This window comes from Lathamus discolor, chromosome 9, assembly GCF_037157495.1.
Source record: "Lathamus discolor isolate bLatDis1 chromosome 9, bLatDis1.hap1, whole genome shotgun sequence".
NCBI classification, from domain to species: Eukaryota; Metazoa; Chordata; class Aves; order Psittaciformes; family Psittacidae; genus Lathamus; species Lathamus discolor.
This window is the reverse complement of record NC_088892.1, coordinates 8,593,405-8,607,572: the sequence shown is the minus strand read 5'-3', so window position 1 is coordinate 8,607,572 and position 14,168 is coordinate 8,593,405. Positions and strand designations below refer to the sequence as shown.

The 14,168-nt window shown below is 49.3% G+C and overlaps 1 protein-coding gene across 1 annotated transcript in view; it reads right to left on the bottom strand.

Annotated features, from left to right (window-relative positions):
- Positions 1-12,716, bottom strand: part of LOC136019400 (rho GTPase-activating protein 20-like) — a 32,987-nt gene extending 20,271 nt beyond the window's left edge. Inside the window, exon 1 of the mRNA XM_065689561.1 lies at positions 12,596-12,716. The gene's annotated coding sequence lies outside the window, so the exon portion shown is untranslated. The remainder of the gene's footprint in view (positions 1-12,595) is intronic.
- Positions 12,717-14,168: the final 1,452 nt, after the last annotated feature.

Sequence of the window (14,168 nt, the reverse complement as noted above, 5' to 3'; positions counted from 1 at the left end):
ATTAATTTCAATTAATTTCAATTAATTTGTTTTCCAGGGTAAAAACACACACAAGAAGGCTCCTGGATAGTTCTGCTTTGGTTCTTAGGTTCGTCATCACTGAAAGAGAGTCTGAAAACCAGTCTGAAAACAACTGGTAGTGTAGAAAGAGTAGGATGAAGCTCTGCAGAGGCTCTGCTAGGAAACAGGGCTAGCTAGCACGTTTAAAACTAGCCAGGTACATCCATACTGACCTGCAGTCCATAGTGGCGATGTCCTTCATGAGGACTGAACACACAGCAAGGAAGATTAGTCAGTCAGTCTGTTTCAACCCCATATGCTCTCTGCTGAACCAAGGAATGAGAGCCATCTTTTCCCTTCTCTTTGGACAATGGGGGAATTGTGCACTGGTTTTATTACTGTTGTCCCTTGCTAGATGGAGATGGACATCATCTACAAATTAAGACGTGACTCCAGATCTGGGACATTCACCCATCAGTGTCTAATGTGTGGTGAAGGAAAAGCCCAGCTGCCCAAAAAGCACTGAATTTAGCTTGAGCATTTCCTCTTCCATTCTCTCCAATGTGATTGTTCAACAAGCCCCTGCACTGACTCTTGTGACCATCACAAACAGGATTTAAGGAAGTCTGAAGCTGCATTTTATTACAAACCATCATATGGAAATGAGATCAACTTCACACTACAGACCTGACACTGGCTTCCCTGTACCCAGAGACGGTTAAAAGCAGTAAGACCAAATATATAGAGAGGGTTAATTTAGGTCTACCCCTATTCTCAGCCTGCTGATGCTTCACCAGGAGTTCTTTGCGTGCTACTGAATGGAGCGACCCTACCGACGTGTTGCTAGTATGGCTGCACAGATCCAGCTCACACTTCCAAGGGAAATCTTATCTTCCCAGTGTTCCTAGCTGCCACATTCTGTTACTCTTGCTTGTGGAACATTTTGCTGTCGCTGTCGTTCTCCCCGTGTTAGACACAGTGCACCTTCTAGCTGTGAAGATGGTGAAAGGTTATCACATACTCTTTGAAAAACCCCAAATCATACAAGTGGACTCTGAGTCAGTTCCATGCTGCCATTCAGATCAGTTATGGAGGCTTATGTTGCTCAAGGCACAGCCAGAAAGGATAAAACACAGGCCACGACGTCTCTGATTATTTGGAGCACCACAGATCAGAGCCAGTAACACCAATAGTGTCATAATTCTTGGATGGATCTTGTGAAACACTCTCTTCCTATGAATATTCTCATCACAGTATTGGTATATTGTCCCAGAGCAGAGAGCTGATCACTGCTATTAATCAAGCGAACCCAGGAAAGGCACCTTTTTCAGTGGTCTAGTGGGACAGAGCAGAAGTTCCTGTGTAAATGCAGCACATGGTTATTAGCTCTCAGGCAACATTCAAAAAACCACTTAAGAATCCAGTTAAGAGTACAGAAACAATTACCAATCGCTTGGGCTTGGATCCATCCCTCTGAAAACAACTGCTGCTGCTCTCCATCCAGTAATGAGTTTATGTTAGCAGTAGCAGCAGCATTCCTACAGAAGTATCTCAATGAGATAATGTGAGATGCTTCTGCCTCCTGCTCTGGTACGTCTCTTGCTCACGTGAGTGCAGGATGCTCTTAGAAAGTGCCTGTGTAAGACTGCAGCTGCATTTCTAGTTAGAAAACCCAACTAGAGGGAGTCAAAGCAAGAGAAGGGGAAATTGTTCACTGTATAAAAGGAAATCAGGCATTTAGGTTACACCAACTGAAATCAGCTGGGCCTGCCATGTTACGTTGATCTGCACTTCAAATGAGTTTAAGGGAAAAGTGCACTTTTGCATGGCTGCTGTTTCCTCCTTCCTTGCTCCCAGACTTCATCTGCCATTGGGGGAACCGTACAAACCTGAACGTGACCCCACACCCAGGAGCAGTTCTAGCAGGGGTTCCAAAAGCTGCTGCCTTGCAGTTGTTCCCCTTTGCCCCCAAATGGGGAAATCCATTGCAGAGAATCAGTGTCACCTTACTGGGAGGCAGCCACAGCCTGACGTGCTGGACACTCTCTGCCAGCCTGATGTTGGGTGATACTGGCTTGAAAAGCTACACTCCATCCTGCATCATGCCACCCGCTCCTTGGAAGATGACTTGTTTTCTTCTCAGCCTTGATTCCCTGGCCAGCTTACCAACTGGAGTAAGATAAAAACCTCTCCAGCTTCTCCAAGTGTCCCTTAAAAGGTGAGCATTTGGAGTTCTAGACAAAAGCCTGGGCTGTGGCTTGGTTGCCCCCCTGGTTTCCCCATCTTTGCCCAGTTCCTAGCTAGGCGAAGATGCTATATATAGCAGAGATCTGCTGTTGTGATGGTGATCATGATCAGGCATTGCTAATCAGCCTCCTTCCAGCTCACTGCCAGGCGGGCAGGCCAGCATGACTTGACAGGGAGAAGGCTCCAAAACCATGCTGTGTATGAACGAGTTTCCAAGAGGAGCAGCTCCTTCCCATCGGACCCCCAGACCTCCCCTGCCTCCCTCTGCTCTGTTCACCCAGCACTAAAGTAACTCCACCAGCAGTGCCAGGGGAACCTGACCTTGAGTGATGGGCTGCAAACACCCCTAGCTCTGATGCTCGCAGTGAGGAAGGTTCTAGGGGCATCTCAACGGGAGACTGGGGGACAGGAGCCTGTCACAAACCTTGCCAAGTACCACTAGTACTGAGCAGAGTTCAGTAAAGACAACCAGATCCCCAGCTAGGGTAAATCAATGCTGATCCACTATGGTCAGTAGCTTTATACTCATGCAATGTGGGAAATGAGCCAGGCCAAGGTCACTGAACTCTCAGGGGAAGTTGTATACACTGCTTGTATAGCAACATTATGAATTTAGCTGGGGTTGCAGCATGAAATACCTACACAATGAATTAATTTAGGAAAGAGCCTTGTGTCTCTGCTACTAGAGTAACAGCAATAATTAACCTGGTGGAGCGCTAGTTTGAAAGGTTTGACAAGTAACAGAGCTATTCAAGCATTAGATGCCTTTAGAAGACATACACAAATCATGCCATGCCTAAAAATTTAATCTCTAGAAGTGCAGCGCCTATTGACTTTAGACAACAGGAATGATGTGAGCAGACGCACTTGTAGTGCCTATGCCATGTGCTGTAAGGCTTGTAATTGAGGGAGCGAGTCTGCAGATGTAGACAGAGCGAGACACTCAGGAGATGAAAACATTCATGAGAGGATTGATTAGAGGAAGGGGGAGCAGGTTTCCTACGGGATCTCCCATGTCCGTCCTGCGCTTAGTTTCCTGCAAGTCAGAGCGCATAAGACGACCATGAGTATAAGCACGGCAGGGTCTGGCTTTGCCAGAAGGCACATGAAATCTCAGGGTAGAGGGCTGGATGTGTTGCTTTTCCTGTGCAATTTGGAGTATTTCCTGTAACAACCTCACCACTAGTTAACTGCTTGAGGTGGAACTGTGTTAAATGCATCATTACCTGGCCAGCTGGAATCTCTGCCTGGGTCTGCAAGGCAGCAGACCCAAACCTTCCTCCTCAGGACTCAGCCTGCCCAAGGAGCTGGATCCAGCTTTTAAAGCTGTCAGATATTCCACACCAGGACATCAGATGGGCCTTTTCCCACTACACAGAACGGCCAGGAGAAGATGAAGCAGCCTATGGCATGCAGCCGCAGTGCCGCCAGGTTTCTCATCCCGGGGACAGGAATGTTTTCAGCAGCTGTAGGAGGCAGCTCTCCTGTTGTACTGCGACACCACCCCATTCCCAGCTCCCAAAGAGCTGCCACATGAATATCCCTGTGGTACATGAGGCCCTTGTGGCTGCCCTAGAGACATCTCAGGGCAGGTGAATAACGCAAGAGAAGCAAACCTTATGTGTCTAAAGGAATGCCCACCGCTGTATGTGCCCACACAGATGACTCACCCCACTTAATAGGGAGCAGTATTAACCGCTTATGCAGCCCAATTAACGCCACACTAACTGCCCCATGCCTCCTGCCACCCCGAGGCTCTGGCAGTCCATTCCGTTTTCTGACTAATGCGACCCTATTCCAATCCATCCAGGCTTGTTTTTCCATATTCCTTCATGGTTAGGTAAGGACACGTGTGTCTGTCCATTTATATTTTATAGTTCGTGCTACTTCACTTTGCAGAGGGTGAAAATTCAGCGTCCAGAAGAGAGGATTAAAAATGCAGCTGTTTTATGAGCTCTTTGGGGTGAATTCCGCCAGCACACACATATGATAAAGCACTAACATTCCCTTCCAAATGCTAGGGAGAATCTTTAACTGTCCTGCCACCACTTTAACCCCTTCAATTCCTTATGATCCACAATCAGGCTAATTAATCAGAGAAAGCAGTGCAAAACAATGTTGGGTGGCCACAGCCCAGTGTTTTACTTGCGGATGCGAGTCCCTTCGGAGTGACAGGGCAGGGCTTAAAGTGAACTCAGAGCTAGGAAAGCTGGGTGTAAATATTTATCTGAGCCATTTCACACACGTTCGTTTTCCCATGTTGTTTCAGTGCTGTTTCCCTCTCCCTTACTGCTAAAACGCAGCTCCAACCAAACTCAAACGTTTCCTCACATATGCAGAGCCTGATGGCAGTAAATCAGTTTGCAAGGACCCCATCTGAAACATTTCCTTTCCCTTCCAAGAAATGGAGCCCTGCTGGTTTGTTTTATAACGTCCCATATAAGGGGGACTGGGAGAAGCAATTCTCGGCTGCCAAAGGCTGAGTGGGTTTTCCACTCAGAGGTGGCTGAGGACTACTTTGACTCACACTCATCTGTTCCAGGTCACTTTTTTCCCCTGCTCCCATAGCTTACTTGTGCCTGCAGGGCTTGCCTTCCTCTGGAGTCTGGAATAGCACCCACAGTGGATGGTAATGAGAGAGGATGTCCTGCAAAGCATGGAGGGGACTGCTGCCTCCTGGAGCACCAGAGTTCTTTTCTACTGAAGCGAGTCCTTCTGAACAGCTGATGTAATGGTCTTAAATGACACTGGCCTGGACCCCAGATCAGGAAGCTTGGATTTGTCAAGGCTTGGGTCTGTGTTTCCAGCTACTGAGCACAGACTTGCCCACATGGCACTGTCCTCCACCAGGACTATCCATGCCTGGGAATGGACACAAGGGTTTGATCCCCTGATGCAGCACCACCTGGGGTCCTAAACCAAAGTGAAACCCCTAACTGTCACTCAGACAGCTGGAGACGTACCTAAGAAGGGGCCCAACAGCTTTAAGCAGGAAGACAAAGCCACAGCTCCCGTTCTTCAGTTGTTCCGCTATAAACACAAGCATAAAAAATGAATACAAAAATAAAACCCCTCTGCTATTGCCAAGCCTCAGCCCAGTGACACAGTGATGGTGGACAGAATCTGGGAGAGCTATGGACAACTGCTACTGAATTCATCCATGGGTGGCCTTTTCTCTGCTAATCTGAAGGTTCAGCAGGAGGGGGGGTGCCCCTGTATTCTGGGACAACTGCAAGAGAAGCGCAGGATCAGGCTCTGAGCATCTGAAGGGTGTACTTGGACAAAGTCTTTGATGCTTTGGCACAATTTGAAAAGCTTTGAGTGATACAAACGCAAGTTTCTTCTCTGTAGCCAGCACAGCAAATTGCCAGTTGATGGCGACCAAAGAGATCAATAAATATTGATGTTGACTTAGAAACGCTTCTGCACTTTGCGCTTCTGGCCTGGTGTTAAACTGAGAGCTGGCAGCGGAAGCACTTCCCGTCCCCCTTCTAGTACTAGCACAGGAGGCCAAAAGTGGTGGGGAAAGTAAAACCTTGTTCTGTAAAGCTTCTTCACCTTTTTCTTGGAGGTCCTCACAGTTTGGTTTCAGTCCTGACGTCCAGGGCTGATAAACCTGAAATACTTTAGTTCAGTGGATTAGAACAAACAGCTGCCACCTATTGGGATTTTCCTGCAATGTTTATTCCCATGGTGAAAACCCACTGCAACAGACTCCCCCTGTATGCATTGATAGGACTCTTTCCTCATCCCTTTCCTTCCTTTGAACCAATGCTGAAAGCTACCCCAGGAACCTCTCAGGAGGAATCCTTGCCGCTATAGCTCTAAAGAAAACCTCTGCGTAAATCTACACACAGAGATGGTCTCTAGCATCCAGCTGTGGTATGGTCTGATTATAAGCATAGCATCAAGCATTTATGGGGTGACGACTGATAAGACTCGTGGGGGAAATCAGTGGGGACACACTTGTATAAAGCCCTTTAAACTGTCTAATTCAGGCTGGTACTCTGGGGTAGAAGTTTCTGTTGTAAAGTTGGATGTATATATAACATTGGAAGGGAACTTGCTGGGTTTCACAGTATAAAAATTCAACACTGAGGCCAAAGTAAATGAAGAATCATGCTCTTTCTTTAAAAATGCAAATAAATAGTTCACTGAATTGAGCTTTGGCAAAGAGAAGAACTTGCAGAGCAGCCAAACCTGAGGAACAGAAAAATGTAACACATTCCTTCGTGTCTTTAAAATGATCCTGTTCTCTTCCTCTCTCTTGGTTCAAAACTACTCCTCCTGCCATATGAAATATTAAAAACTCATAGACAGCTGGGTCTGCCCAGCTACAGAATTACTTTGGCCTTTCCAAGGTAGGGTCTCTGAACTTGAGTGTGCTGCTCCAACCCCTGCTAGGGCCGAGATAACTACCAGTGCAAAACATGCACAGTACCCATCCTCAGTGTGTGATATAGGAAGATATAAATTGTACAAGGAAGAGAAAATGTAAACTACAACCTGATTATGAGGCAGTGACTCTCCAAGTCCATTAAGCAGACAGCCAATCTCTACTTGAACACTGTGGTATGAATCCTCACCTCTCCCCGGACACACATCCAGTGCAAGTTGCCAAGTTGCTAGTGCTCCACCAACACACCCCTGACACTCACCACCTTGGCTTTCTATCTTAGGGAAGGAGGAGGCTTGTTTCCAAGCTAGCTTCCCCCAGCCCTAATGCAAACACGTGCATGAACTGTGCTCCCCAAGAAAGGTCTCAAGTTCCCACCTTACAAATGATGTTGTTGCAGGCAGAGGGTCAACGGGTGACCCCGTTCAGGTAACTGCCAGCAGCCTTTGGTGCCTGTAAGTACCTAGTGCATACTGCAGGTCTGGTGTTTCTCATCTATTTACAATGATTAAATAACTAAATGCAGCTTGCCCATGGAAAAGATCTTGAAAAGAGACAGCTCTGTGCATCTGGGCTTCATTAAAGCTGAACATTAATCCCTTTATGCCTTATAAGCATCCTGTTAGCATTATACAGACTTAGGGTTGTTAAATGGCATTCTCAGAGCTGGCTGGCTGAAGAGCGGGTTAATCAACAGCACCTCTGCTAGCATACACACCATGAAATGCATTTTGCTCTTTCTGTTGCTTGCTCATCTGCCTGGCAGCATCACGATGGGCAACTCACTTATTAGAACATTCCCTGCCAAACTCCTCCTCAGAACTTGCGATAGGTTTGTGCTGTGTAGGATTTAATCCTACAGAATTCTGCAGTCGATGGCAGTGACAAATAGGCAGCCCAGCCTCGAATGAAGATGCAAACATCATGAATTCCAGTGGAGCTGCAAGTCTGAAGTTCCATGAGCTGGGAAAATGAAAGTGGACTTTGGCTTAAACAGTTACACATTTTCGACAGCTTTTGGAGTTGCAGAAAGACATGAAGGGTTGAACAGTGACAGAGGCTGAGAGAGAGACACTGCTGAGCCAAGGTCAAGAAAGGAAAGGCAGGTGGGACCAGCATTATGTGAGCTGAGCCCACGTGAAAAAGAAGTTGCGAAGGAGAGGCCTGAAAACCTGAAGAGCTGCCAGTGGACTGAGGAAGGGAGGAGAGAAGCTAATCATGGAGGCTGAAGAGCTCAGAGATCAAATCACCTCGGGGACAGAGGGCAGTTTGCCAAATGAGGCTAGCAAAGACAATATGCACACTCTTCTAGTAAAATGCTCCTGCTATGAACTAATGCAAGTCATGTGGCTTTGAAGAACATGGCCCTGTTCTTTGATGTCACAAGAGGCTGAAAAAGATAAGCAGTGGAATCAAACTATTCACATAAGGTTCCTTACATGAGGCTGTTATAATTAGAGGAACAATTGCTGCAAGCTACCGCAGAAACTCAGATGAGCCAAAGGGAGGAAACAAGGCAGAAAATGTCTCATTCCACTGAAGTTAATAAATGCCAGTGCTTTGCAGATGCTCGGATTTAAGAGTGGGCACCTCCAATTACCCAGACAAAGGCTAGATAGTGCAATGACTCTTCACATCCCATGCAAGGGCACAGGCTGGGGTCAGGCAAGTGTTTTAACCCTGGGGAGAGAGGGGCAGAAAGAAAGCACTATGAGACAGAGGTTGCATCTTCTCCTGGGAGCATCCAACCTGTGCTGGCAGTGGGGACAGCAAGCGGCCAAAGGGCTTGTCAGAGATGCTCCTCTCTATGCCTCTATTTCTGCTGCAGCCTGAAGGGACAGGCAGTGGAAAACTCCAAGAGATGCTCTATTTAAAGGCACTTATTCTGATTCATACATGAGTCCCCGCCCTCATTTCTCCCAGTATTTCCTTTTATTTTTGCCTTAACCCCTTCAGGAGCTAGTGTGAAAACTGAAACTAGGCCAAACACAGGACACTTTATGAGGTACAGATGGTCCCAAAAGCTTCCTAATCTGCCCTTTACGCCTCATTTCCCATTACTTCAGTTTAGAACACATTTATGTGTAAACTGATATCTCCAGTCAGGAGCATTTTTGTGGGTCTTTGATAAACACTTCATTGCTTGATAGAATCTTTCCTATTTTGAGGCGTTCAGAGCAGAAAACAGCAAGATCAACAGAAGAACGACATAGATAGAACTCGTACTTTTCATTTCTTAGCTGTCAATCTCTATTGGTTTCATTAATTTTCAGGTAGAAAACTCTCCTGAGGCTGAACAGCAGCCTCTTCAGTTGCTCCCCCCATGTGAACACGTGCACGCACGTCTGCATATACACACATACATGCACAAAGCTCTTTGACTGGTAAATTTCCCACTAAGCACAGCAGGCAACTTCCAAACCAAACCAAACCAAACCAAACCAAACCAAACCAAACCAAACCAAACCTTTCAATAGGAATGATGAAAAATACGTTTGAAGTCACAAAAACATCCTGTTTTGCTGCAGTTTCTCTCTCACACGCCACAAGCTGGGCTCCACCCTCCCTGTTTTCAGAGGGGCTAACTATGGGCACCAGGTTTTGGAAACTTTCATGCCCTTATCTGCCCTGCCGTTTGCTCTCAGGGGAACATGACGAGGGCAGCACGGTGGAGACAAGAAAGAGGGGTTGATCCCCTGCTCCCCTGTGCACCCATCCCTATGCCAGATCCCACAGGAGAAAATGCGGAGAAGTGGAAGCTGAACATAAGCGGGGTCGATTGGTTTTCTGTTTGTTTTTAAATCACAGCGACTGCCACAGTCTCAACATCTGGCTGAAATATGCTGTTAAGCAGACTTGCTATTGACTCTACCAGGCCATAAGGACTCACACTGATGACACTTTCACAGACAGGTCAAAGAGAGCATCCCCAGGTCCCTAACCAGAAGCACATGGAGAGGTGGGGAGCTGGCAAGGCAGATTTCCTGCCTTAGTTGAGAAACCAGCCGTGCAGATCAGATGTGTACCGTATTTTAGTACCACCTCCATGTGACCCCTGCACATCGGCTTACAGCCACAGGATACAGGCTGTCTCTTGAGCAGCATTGCCAGTGGGCTACTGACGGACTGCACCCTCTCAGATTCATTTGAGATGGTGCAGCCTGATGCAGGTGTGACTGTACACAGCTGCAAGCAGGACACAGGCAAGTAACAGCATGAGTGGCTGAGTGGTGCTGTAGGTGTTGTTAGAGATTCGGATATGCTGGGGAGATCTGGATCTGTTAGAGATTCGGATCTGATTTTGACTCGCTATCATGGTGGCACTGGTGAGGGTTGAGGAGTGAGTAATATGTGGATGAAGGTGAACCGAACAAATACAGTTGGAGCCTGGGAGTGTTTGTGATGGTGCTGGTGTGACACAGGGTGAAACAGCAGAGGGGTGGTGAACTTGTGGCAGGCAGAAAGCTGGAGTTTGGCATGCTGGTGCAATGCTGTCCACAAGGGACTAGGAAAGGATCCACAAGAAGGATGTCTACATCAGAGCTGCAAATCAGCATCTTCCATATTACAACCAGAGAGGATCTGAGATCCCTCATGGCTAGTCATGAGAACAAACATCCACTACATCTTCAGGCTAATTGAGAGAAACCATACCAATGGTACATTCCTGAACATCTCCCACTCTTATGAAGTAAAACCAGTCGGACTGCACAGATGCTTGAGTTGCATCCCTTGGGTGCAACCTAAGGGAGTGATAGCCCCTGGAGCTAGCTCCTCTGCAAAGACGTGGTCATACACTTCCCATTTCTGGAGCCAGCCTAGCTGAATTATAATGAACAAAGGTGAAGCACCAAGAAACATAAATGGTCCCTTCTGTGAATGCCAAGCTCACCTAGACCAGAGCCACATTAAGCAATCTACATGTGGGTTCAGCCAAAACCTAAAGTGCAGCAGCACTTGAAGGCAAGTCAAGAGAAAGCAATTGTGTCCAGTGCTGTCGAAGGAAAGACCTTCACTGAGCACCCCGAGAGTCTGCAAAGGAGGCGGAAACTGTGATTATGTCTCCATGGCTAGAGATACCTGACCAAAATCAGGTCGTGCACCCTTCCAAAGCGTGCTACCGTGTTTGATAGGGATTCCCTGAAGCTGCTTTCAGAAAACGTCATCTTTTCAAATCAATAAATAGTTGTTTTCCTCCTGAAAAGAATCAATGTCCGGATTTAAACCGTCACTAGAGGGCGTTAAATCAATGACCTTCCCAATCAAGCCAAGTGCCTCTATGGGCAGGGAGATCTCAGAGAACTCTTAGCTGCAAACCTTGAGGGGAAGGTTTAAAAGGTCTACACGCATCAAAACGGCCTCCTGACAACTTCCTCTCTGGCTCACAACTAAATGCTTTACTTCTCTTCAGGCGTGCCCTGAAGAGTACCAGTCCAGGCGCCCACGAACTGCACCCAGAACTGTCCTGCAGCTGGGTGTGAGCTGCGCCAGGTCTCAGCAAGTTCCTAGAGCTGTCCCATGACAAGGAACACTGTCCTTTATACATATCCCATCAAGTACCAACTGCTTAATTATCTTGAAGTCATGCTGGACAAACTGATGACCAGGTCCTTGAAGAAATCACTGGCAAGGATGAGGTGCAGTGCCTGACGGTGCTCTGTGCATCCCAGAGAACACAGTCCATCTAGGAGCTCCATGCTCCTGTGGAATCAGGTGTCTGTGACCCTACTGCTCCAGCTGCTGATGCTGGCAACTGGCCACGATGCTGAGGGAAAGAACATACTGCTAAAGGCCCTCATGTTCCATCTCTGCAGGTTAGGTTAGATGGAGTTAGGACATCACAGCAACGCTTTGTCTGGGTTACACAAAAGAATCAGCAGAGAGGTCTAGTCAGAAAAAAACGTTAAGGAATGTTCTAAATATAGAAGAAGATGGGAAGTTTCTATGATTCTATGAAAGATTCTGTGATCCTGTGGTAAGTTAAAGTGAAAACCAGACATCTCTGTCACAGGTAGGGCCCACAGGTAAAAACTGTGAGTGTCCCTACAGAACTGGCAGCAAAAGCTGCAACAAAACATCGCTCTGGACCATAAGGATCTCTCTGGCTGCGGGCACCCTCCAGCCCCTGGCAAGCCCTGTGAGCACTACAACTCCTTGCAGGTTTTTTTATTTTATTTTTTTTTTAATTTTTTGAACAGAACTTGCTATTTATTCCAGTGGAAACTCCCTGCAAAGAAAACAGCTCCGCTCAGCTACTGTTTGTCTTGGATGATTCGCTTGAGAATTTCAGACTGGCATTTTGAATAACGTTTACAGTTTTCTCCTCTCATTTTCCATTCTTTCAGGCCAGCCCCACGCTAATATGATATTCTGTTCTTTGTTCTGTTGCATTTAAAAAAGTCACCAAGGGCCGCTGCCGTTCAGCACAGATTGAGCACCTCTTCCCCACCAGCATCCTCCCTACTCGGCTAGACTGAGCGCCACGACGCAGTGCCAGAAGCACAGCTTTGCCTGCCGCCGCGACCCGACAGGACGGCCAAGTAACGCGCACTTGACAGCTCTCCTGGAGTGACAGCGGGCTGCAGAGGCGCCGCTCTGGAAAAGCCACTCCGTGAACTCGCCTCGAGCAAAGGAGCTCTGGGAGCCCCTTGCCGCGGAGATCTCCAGGTTGTTCCCTGTCTCACCCATCCCAGAGCCAAGCTGGCCCCCCGCTTCCCACCCCTCCTGTAGCCGGTCTGCGCGACCGGACCCCTTCGCCTCCTCCCAGACTGGCGGTGCGCTCTGCCCAGCGCCTCCCGACCCGGCTCCTCAGGCCCGCCGGGGGTGCGCAGGAGCCCCGCCAGAGGCGGGCAGCTCCGGGGATGGGTCCGAACCGCGGTGCCCCAGCAGCCCCGGAGCCCCGCTCCGCAGCCCGAGCGGGAGGGGCAGCAGCGGCCCCAGCGCGGTACTTGCCTGGCTCCCCGCGGAGCCCGCGGCGCAGCTCGGGGCGCGGCCCCCTTGTCATGCCCGCGGCCGAGGCGCGGCGCGGACCATGGTCGGCGGCGGCGGCGGGGGCTCCGCGGTCGGTCCCGGCGCGGCGGCGGCGGCCGCCGAGTGGCGAGAGGCGGGGAGGAGAGGGGCGGAGCGACCAGGATGGGCCCGTCGACTATTGGCTGAGGGCAGGGAGGGGCGGGGCTGGGCGGGACGGTCCCGCAGGCCATTGGCTGAGGGTGGGTCGGTGCAGGGCGGTGGCGCCCCCTCCCGGCGCTGGGCGGGGGCCGCGGGCGCGGAGCGGCGGTGGCTGCGCGGGGGCGGAGCTGCCGGAGGAGGGGGAGCGGGCGGAGGGGGCCGGGCGCGCCCGGCCGGCCCTTCTGGGAGCGAGCGCATTGCGGGGCAGCGCGCTCCGCGGCTCCATCCCGAGGGAGTCCGCCAAGGCACCGCGCAGGCTCATCCAGCCGCTCCTGCTCGCCGGGAGTCCTGGAAGCGCTGCGCGGAAAGGACACGGAACGTGGCTTTCCCTGGGAGAAGGGCAGGAGCTGCTCGTTGTAAATCAGCGTTTCCGTGCGAGGCTGGACATGCACCGCAAAGCAAAGCGAAGCAAACCCGGCACGAAAGGATTCGGTAGATCCATTCCCCGCTCACTTCCAGGCAGGGTGTTGCCAAAGAGCAGAGTGGGGGACTAAGTATAGGGAAAGAGCCACCCAGAAACTGATGCTAAAAGATAGGTTTTCTGGGCAAGCTTGGTGGAAGAGCCAGGATGGGGACCTGAGACTGTCATTCTCTTGTTCTGGAAAGCGGCTGTTCCTGAAAGGCAGGGTACCTGAGCAAGAGGGCATGAAAGTAACTTTGCAAGGTGTCAGACACAGCTCCCACGCTGCTTCCTTCCTTCACCTGCACCTCCAGACCTCCTGTCCCAGCTATCAACAATGTATATGCCCACCCAGTTTTCCAACTTCTCCTAAAAGCAGTCAGCTTCCCACTTTGCCCGATCCTATCTGTGTCATTCCTTACACCAGTTTCCACAGAAAGCCCCCTCAAATCTTGTCCTATTCAGTGTTCCATCCGTTCCTTTGGGAGGAAGACTTGGGTTACAACCGAGTGGTACACATGAGGGTATTTGGCCATTTCCTTTCCATGCTGTGATCTTTTCCTGACATTCACTCTTCCTCCTTCCAGATTTCTCACTTACCTTGTTTCAAACTTCCCCCTTTTCCTGCATGTTTTTACCAAATAGACCACACTTGTTGGGATAGAGACCACAACCTACTCGGAATTCTGACTGCAGTCTATTGCGAGTACAAACACAAAAATAATGGTGAGAAATTTTCCATGGAATTTTTCTTTTTCCAGTGGAAAGAGCTGAATGGTTCACGTTTGGGGAAAAGCTGTTCCTTCTGGCAAATGTGATGGAACTCAGGCAAAAGCCCATCACAGGAAGGCCTTGGCATGGACTGGTTTGCTGCCAGCACAGCTCAGCTTCTCAGATGAACACTGTGTTTTCTGAGAGCTTATGAGTACGGGCCAGGCTGTTATCTGAGGGCTGGTC